Raw genomic sequence first — 8577 nt, 5'->3', positions numbered from 1 at the left:
GGGACAGCACAGGCAGCCTTACCCACTGGATTCCCAGAGGACAAGAGCTACCAGACCTTTCTGCAAGAACACTGCTTCAACAAGACCGCTTCATCTGGACTGCCACCACCACGGTTTCAGGTTGTATTCTGACTCTCTCAGTGACCTTTTGTAACATTGCATGTGTTTTATTTTATTTTATCTTTTTTTTTTTTTTTTTCTCTCCTATTTAAATTGTTATTTCTGACTTGGAGTCTCTTGCTGGTTTTGCCTTCAAGCCAGCACAGTTTGTTGGAGAGGACGAAACAGGAAAACCTTACAAATATGATTGCTTAGCAGAAGATTCTAACAGCATGAAACCTATGAGTGAAATAGAAATGAAAGCAAGCTTTGAGACATAGGATGCCAAGCTGGAAGACGGTGATTAAGTTAGCTGAAGACAAGATCCCTGTTGATTGAGCAATACCCCTGACAGACAAAAAGATGCCAAGGGTCCAAGGGGGAGGGGCCCTGCCAAGATGGCAGGGAAAAGGAGTCTAGAAAGTAGCTTTTAGGGTTTGGAATGTAGTGCAATATGGTAATGGAGTAGTTCCTATAGGCTGTATGTAAATTCTGTAGCATTTGTGTCTTGTACTGGCTGGTTAGTGTAAACTAGAATATTCAACACAGAAGGAGTTATAACGTATTGTAACAAGAACTGAGGCCTCTTGGCTCAGGCACGCTTTTAGCTGTGGCTGGCAGCTTAAGCAAAGCTCTTGTACTCACAAACTATGCAATAAATTACATGTTTCAAGAGCTGCCCTGGACTCCAGAGATCTCTCATCGCCGTCCCCAATATCGGTCCCACAGTGTTCAATAAAATCGGCTTTATGATGCAAACCATGGGGACCCTGTCTCTTCAATTGCCTGACAGTTAAAAATAGCCTTTGTATTGATTTATTGGTTTCTTTAATGATTCTTATAAGTAATGTGTATAATTGTTACAGCCTTGTATTGATGGCTAGAAATGCACCGTGTTAATTGCTAGAAATAATCTATGTATTAGATAAATTGTGTCTGTAATGAATCTTATAAATAATCAGTATAATTTTTATACTCTGTCTTGATTATTAGAAATACTGTCTTGGCTGTTACAAGTACTCTGTATTGCTAGAAATAGTCTATGTGTTGCTTAAAAAGTCTCTGTAATGAATCTTATGAATTATAAGTCTATTTTTTATACTGTCTTGATCATTAGAAATACTGTGTCTTGATTGTTAGAAATAAGTTCTATTGATTATTAGAAATACTCTGTACAACGTTTTATACTCTCTGTATTGATTGTTAGCAATAGTCGCAGAACCAATTCTTAGAAAAATATGTGTTGACTGTTACACTCTCTGTATCGACTGCTAGAAATAATCTCTGTTTTGATTCTGATAAATAGTCTCTATAGTGATTCTTCTAAATAATCTGTATTGCTTATTATACTCTCCCTATTGATAAAAATACTTTCTGTATTGATTTTTAGAACTACTAGGCTTCTGTTAAGAAGGTAGATTCAAACAAAGCAATAAACTTAGAATTGTTTGCTTGCAACCACATGACTTCCTCTTCCCTTTTGCCTCTGCCATTGTCCTTGCACCATGTGTTCCTCTTACAGGCCCAAATACAAACAGCAGAGAACTAGAGACCCTGTGTGCCAAACACAGCTAGTGATGTGTGCTCCTCTAAATGGACAGAAATGTAGGGGAGGATGTTCCAGAAAGAGGCTGTGGACATTGTGACTGGAAAGCAGGGAATGAAGAGTGCAGCACTAAGAAGGTTTCCTTAGTGCCAATAACTGCACTTCCATGATGAGGACAAAATTTTCCGAAGCTGAACATTCCATGTCAAACCCAACACATTTTAGGCAGCAACACCAGGAAAAGGACTTCACTCCTTGCATGCATTAATGGATGTTGGAGTGCACAGTGCACCCTGTGAACTTCTAGGGATTGGAGGGTGCGCTGCAGGCTGCCAGGAAACACTTCCAGGCATGGCAGAGGTGGTACATCTGTTCAAATTAATGGCAACTGCAGAGGATTCTTTCAAAGTCTCACTCCCTCCCATTCCATAGTGTCTTGGTTTGAAAAGACAGGTGTCTGCTAAGGAGAGGCAGGCCTCTCTAGGAAATGAGGAATTCAAATCTTTTCCTCCGTGTTATTATAGTTTGGAAGATTAAAAAAAACTTTTCAGTCAGAGCTATGGGAAAAAGGAATAACAGTCCTTTACTAGTAAATATAACAGGACAGACAAAAACCAACAGCAATTATAATAATAGTAAAACAGAACTAAGAACCCCGAGGGCAAACGGTGGAAGCTCCGGCGCTGATGGCTGGAAGCCGGGCGCGGTGGACTGTCCTCGGCAGGCAGGGGGGTGTCCTGGCAGGCAGAGTTGGCAGTGCCAGAGAAGCTGCAGCGGCTGGACTCGGGCTGACCCAAAATCCAGCAGGACAGTGAAGAAAACTCCGAATTCCTGGGCGCTCTAACAGATGGTAGAATTCCCAGGACCAGACTCCTCTGTTAACCGTGGACTCCAGGCAGCTAGCAGTCATCCGATCCATGCTCCCCGGAAGACTGAGAGCCATGAGACCACCACCCTCAGCTCTCCGGGAGCTTTCTCCCTCCCCCAAAACTAAGTGATCAGTTTCCTTTGTCTAGTGTCTAAGCACTCTCTAACTATCAGTATTTAGTCTCCTAGCAACGTGGGGGGGGGGGGGGGGGAATTCTACAGGCATATAGGTACTGCACCTGCCAGCATTTAGAGGTCAGGAACAGGTACAATGCATGTGACAGGGAAGCTGGACAAGCAGTGAGTGCTGTACCAGCATGGTTGACAATGTTAGTTACCACAATCTCAGCACCATCTTGTTCTATCAGTATGGCCTGGCATTTCAGAAATCTCTGTGGGGAAAACCAATGCCCCACTTTCTCCTCCAAGACTGCAAACACTGTGTGGGATATTAGCATGGTCATCTTCTGGCCTAGGGTAAATTTGTGTGCCTCCTGGATATTCACTGCCACTGCTGCAATGGTTCTGAGGCAACCTGAACACACCTTGGCTGCTGTGTCCAGCTGTTTGGAGAGGTAGGCAGTATGGACCCAGGTTCTGTGCAAGTATTCCGAAGGCAATACCCCACTTTTTGGGAGAAAACAGAAAGAATGGTTTACTCATGTCTGGAAGTCCCAGGGCTGGAGCTGACATGAGGGCCTTCTTTAGCTGGTTGCTTCTTTTGTCCATTGAAGGTCCCTGCTCCCTTCCACTATCAAGGCATATAAAAGTTCAACAAGTAACCCATAGTCATAAATCCATGGTCTGCACCACCCTGTCATGCCCAGAAAGGTTCTCAGTTCCTTTGCTGTCTGGGGTTTTGGGGTTTGGCGGTTTGCTTCCTTGCTGTCTTGCCCCAAAGTCCTTTGCCCAGCACTCACTTTGTAGCCCAGGTAAATGACTGTCTGCTTCACCATCTGGGCTTTCTTTTGGGATACTCAATACCCCTGCAAGCCGAAAAAGTTTAAGAAGCTTACTGTTCAGTCCACAAATGTTTCCTGGGTTCGGGTGGCTATTAAAAGGTCATCCACATACTGGAGTAGCTGTCCTTCTCCCAGCTTGGGGGCTACCAAGACTCTAAATCCTTTGCAAGCTGCTTCCCAAATATAGTGGGGGAGTTCTTGTACCCCTGTGGCAGTACACACCATGTGAGCTGAGTTTTGTGACCAGTTTTAGGGGTTTCCCATTCAAATGCAAAAATTTTCTGGCTGGCTTCATGGAGAGGGAGGCGAAAGAAAGCATCCTTCAAATCTAAAATAGTAAACCAGGTTAGTTCAGGTGTTAAACGAGTTAACAAAACATAAGGATTGGCAACCACTGGGTACAAATCTTCAGTTACTTTATTAACAGCTCTTAAATCTTGTACTCACCTGTATGATCCATCGGGCTTCTTTACTGGCAGAATGGGGGTATTAAAATCAGATTGACACTCTTTTAATAGTCCTATCTGCAAAACCTTTTCAATAATTGGACTGATCCCTTCTCTGTCCTCCTTCTTCAGGGAATATTGTTTAGCTCTTACTGGTTGTTCTCCTTCCTTGAGCCTGATTTGCATGGGTAATGCATTCTTTGCCCCCCCCCCCCCAGTATATTTGAAGCCCACACCCCAGAGAATATCTGATCAATTATTTTCCTGGTATTTTCTTCTTCATTTCCTGTTGCAATTTCTTTGGTTATTAGCGTTAAGCTTAACAATTCCATATATTGTTGATCTTTTATCTCCAAACCAATTTCCCCAATTTTGAATATTATTTTCGCTTCCAACTGCTCCAGCAGATCCCTCCCTAAAAGTGCAGATGGAGCATTAGGCATGTATAAAAATCGATGGATACCCCACTGTTTCCCCAATTTATACTTCAGTGGTTTATAAAAATAAGCTCTTTCAGATTGGCCAGTCGCCCCCCTTACCATAACATAGTCATTGGTTACAGGTATTAGGGCCTTATTCAACTCTGAAAATGTTGCTGCTGTGTCTATTAAGAATTCCACTTTTTCCTCTTTGTTCCCCAGTTTGATGATAACCAGAGGGTCCCTCCCCTAGGGTAGGGCCCTCCAGTCCTCCTCAGTCCTCCTTTGCCTGAGCAACAGCAACCATCCCTTCTCCCTTCCGATCACCTTTTCTTCTGTTCACCACCCCTTCTTAATTTGGGGTCCTGGTTTTTCCAGTGTCCAAATTTCTTGCAAAATGCACATTGCTCTTTTCCTAGTTGGTGTGGTCCTTGTTTTGGTAGACCTTGCCCATGTTTTCCCTTTTACTCTCTTGCTACTGCTAGCAATTTCTTCATCCCCTGTTTATACCCTTCTTCCTGATTGCTAAAATTCTCCACACCTTACCCAGTAAAGTCTCTAAGTTCTGTCTGGTTGGGCCCTGGATCTTCTGAAGTTCCCACCTGATGTGGGATTGCCCTAAAAACAAATTTACAAATTGCTGGGTCCCTTCATCAGATCCAGGATCCAGGGTGGTATGTCAATACATTTCATCTCGCAAATGATCTAGAAATTCAGAAGGTGTTTGAGGGACCCTGCTTAATAGCATACAGGCTGACCAGTTTATGGTCTTAGGGATTGCTCTCTCCAGCCCTTTCACTATTAGTTCTTGGTATCTCCTCAGCCATCCTGATCCCTCTGGGTTATTAGGGTTCCAGCCTGGATCTTGAAGGGGAAGTACATCCTTAACATCCTCCTGTGTTGTTCTACAATCATCCTCAGCCAGATCCCCAGCTACCTTCAAAACTAATTGCTTCTCTGTCTCTGTTAAAGCATCAAGCAGTAGCTGGAGGTCAGCCCAATCGCCTCTATGCTGCTTAATCATAAATTTCATTTCTTAGCAACACCTACTAGCTCACTCCAACAACTCTTAGCAATCTTTTCCCAGGTCTCCAAATCCATCGTAGAAAAGGGAACTTTAATTAGCATTGTTGCCCCTTCAGGGGTTATTGCTTCCCTTAGAGGTGCTTGTATGACTTCTCTAGTTTGTCTCCAGGTCCTTGATGCTATAGGACCCTGTGGGGAGGGTTCAGGTCCATCCCATTCGCTGTCACTGCTGGGTAATGGTGGGTACAGTTTGGATGGCTCTCCTTGCTCGGGAGCTGGTAGGGAAATCCCTATCTCAATTGCTGTCCTCCTGAAGGAAGATGAAGCAGAGGATGAAGTGGGGGTTCAGGTTGGGGTTGATGGCAATTCTAAATCTACTTCCCCTACCACCCCTCCCATCTCCTGCCTTTTAGGAGGTGGTCTAAGCAAATCTACCATTTCTTGTTCCAAAGTCTCTGCTTGATATACCTTGTCAGGATGCCTGCATTATTGATTTATTGAGCGTCCACTGCAACACCACTTAGGCTTTCCTCTGTTAGCTTTATTATCCTTTTCAAGAGCCAATACCAAGGGTTCAGAGGGTAGCCTGATTCCACAATCCCTCTGCCAGTCAGGGTGATTCCAAAGAGTGAAAAACATATCAGCATAGGCAACCTCTTGCCATTTCTGTCCACGCCTGAGAAAAAGCATTAGCTGTAAAAGTGTTTCATAGTCAAGTGTACCAACTGATGGCCATTTCATCCCCTCTTCAAGTCTGTAAAGCAGCCCAAATTGTGTGCAGGGCTTAACAACCTCCCTCTTGGTTTCTGTACCACCATCACCCACCAGCTCTTTCCAATGTGTCAGAATACACCCCAAGGGGCTACTTCAGGAATCTCTTTACTCTCACTTGCTCCCGTGCTGAGAATTCTTCTCCCAATGTTTTTTAATCTTGTCCCAACTCCGAAGCTTCACCTGGTATTCCTCCAGTACAAAAACACACTGGGCACACTCAACCCTAAGAATCTCTGCTGGTTTCTGTAGGGTTCCTGAAATCTCGTTCTCCAATAGCTCAAATATTTTACTACTACCGTGTGCCTCCTGACCAGTTGCCAACAAAATCCATATAGCTATCTGCGTAGCCTTTTGTTTCTCTGTACAACAGAGGTCACAAATTCCACATCTAGGTGCCTTCCACCTAAATACTCATCGGACTCACAGCTCCTGGCAAACTACACAACGAAACACAATCCATGGGTCACAGTTACAACCCTTCCTTGGACGGGGAAATTCTTCTGGACTGGGCTCTCGCTCCCTGTACCTCCTATTCCTGGGCATGTAACTTTACTGATAAAAGAAAAAGGCAAAACAGCTTGTTAGTTTTAAAGTAATTAGAGGAAGGAAAAGGTTAACAGGAAGTTAAATCAACTAAGTTATGCAATTATAACTTTGGACACATGATGGGAATGTTGCCTCAGGAATATGGCTCAAAGCTCTAGTCGCTGACAAAAAACCCATGTAGTTATACCTTTCCACCATGGGATAACAGTACTCTCCTAAAAATGCCCACCCCACAAACACATCACACCACTGGGAGGAAAAGCTCCTTTTTATTTAGATTTAAAGGGAATCACACAATACAATCAAACACATCAAACACTCCACTCAAAACACTTTTACAAAATAACAGGACACAAGCCCATTTTCTCCCCCCTCAAATTGCTGGTTACAGATTGCTAACAAACCAAATCCTCTGTTGTACCTTGTGCTGGATATACTGCAGTTTAAATGCATTTAGAAATTGCAGCTTTACATATACCCTAACAAGTGTGCATCTGAAAGCCAAACTTATCTCTTGCTGCTCTGGAATAAAAACACAGCTGGAAACCCTACAAAGTACCAGCTGAGCTTCGGCAGAAATTTCACAACTCAACACTGTGCAAAGGGCTGTGCAGATCGCAGCTGTAGTCCATTCTAAAGCTTTTTGAAATGCTGACCAAGCCTCTGCCACCACCTGACTTAAAATATTACAAAAGGCAGTATGAACTATATCAGCTGCATATCTCAACACTATAGATCCCTCGGATACCTCCGCACTGGGCATAAGCTCTGGACTCTCCGCTTCCTCTGCACAGCCAAGGCTGCCGTGTTTCCCTTTTCTGCTAGGACTAAACTCCAAACACTAAAAATTTTGGACTCACAAAAGAAGAGCTGCAGGTCCCTCATGACCCTAAACATACGCTCAGCCAAAAGTTTTGACAAAGTCACGCTGAAAATCTGGCAAACTCCAGTCAAAACACAGCACAAAACCCTCCATGAAAGAGAGATGTGGGGGTAGCTCTGAACCCACTCTGCCTCACTCCCCTGCGGCTAGGGGTTACCAACACTTTGTCTTCTACCCCCACACTAACCATCCCAAGACCTCACAAACAACCAACTAGGTTTCCTCACAGTTAAAACAGACACCCATGATCAAAACTTTTCAAGGGTTTGTGGGGAGCAGCTCAAAGCTGCAAAACCTGGATCACTCCACTGGTCACCGGAGCTGTGCCAGGCATCATTTCAAACCTTTTCCCCTGCACTGCTCACTCCTTCTGTGCACAAACAAACAGCTTAAACACACAATCACCACTTTCACCCAAAAATACACCACTCACAATCCCGTTGCTTACACACCTACACAGTCACAATTCACACATGGAGTCTAATTCCCTTATCCTCACACAACCCAAGCTTGATGCAAGTACTCTGAATCCTTCTGCCCTCTCAGACATAGGTATCCCTTCACTAGTCAGGCCGGGATGTTAAAATTATTTCATGACATAATCATACACAAATCTAAAACACATACCATATGCTGCTAACACACTCCAAAACACACAAAACAAAACACCTACAACACAAACTCTCACAAACCTCAACACATATGGCGCATTGATAATTTTTACAGCCTAAGCACACAAAACCTCAAAACAAAGATCTGTCCACACTACACATGTGGTGGTGTGAGAATTGTTTTTATTAAGTTATTAAGTTATTTTTGTAAGATTTTTAAGTTATTTTTATAATGGTTTAGTTCACTGTATACCCCCTGTGTTCTGCATTGGTTTTCCCTTCTGCATCGGTTGTTTTTGTCTATTGTAAAACCCGACGTTTTTCTGTCATTCATTCCCTTCCCTGCACCTGTCGCTGTCAATCCCCCCCCCCGCTCCTCGTGGTCGTCCTGTCACTCA

This window comes from Hirundo rustica, unplaced genomic scaffold (genome assembly GCF_015227805.2).
Source record: "Hirundo rustica isolate bHirRus1 unplaced genomic scaffold, bHirRus1.pri.v3 scaffold_115_arrow_ctg1, whole genome shotgun sequence".
NCBI lineage: Eukaryota > Metazoa > Chordata > Aves > Passeriformes > Hirundinidae > Hirundo > Hirundo rustica.
Note: the sequence above shows the minus strand (reverse complement) of the source record.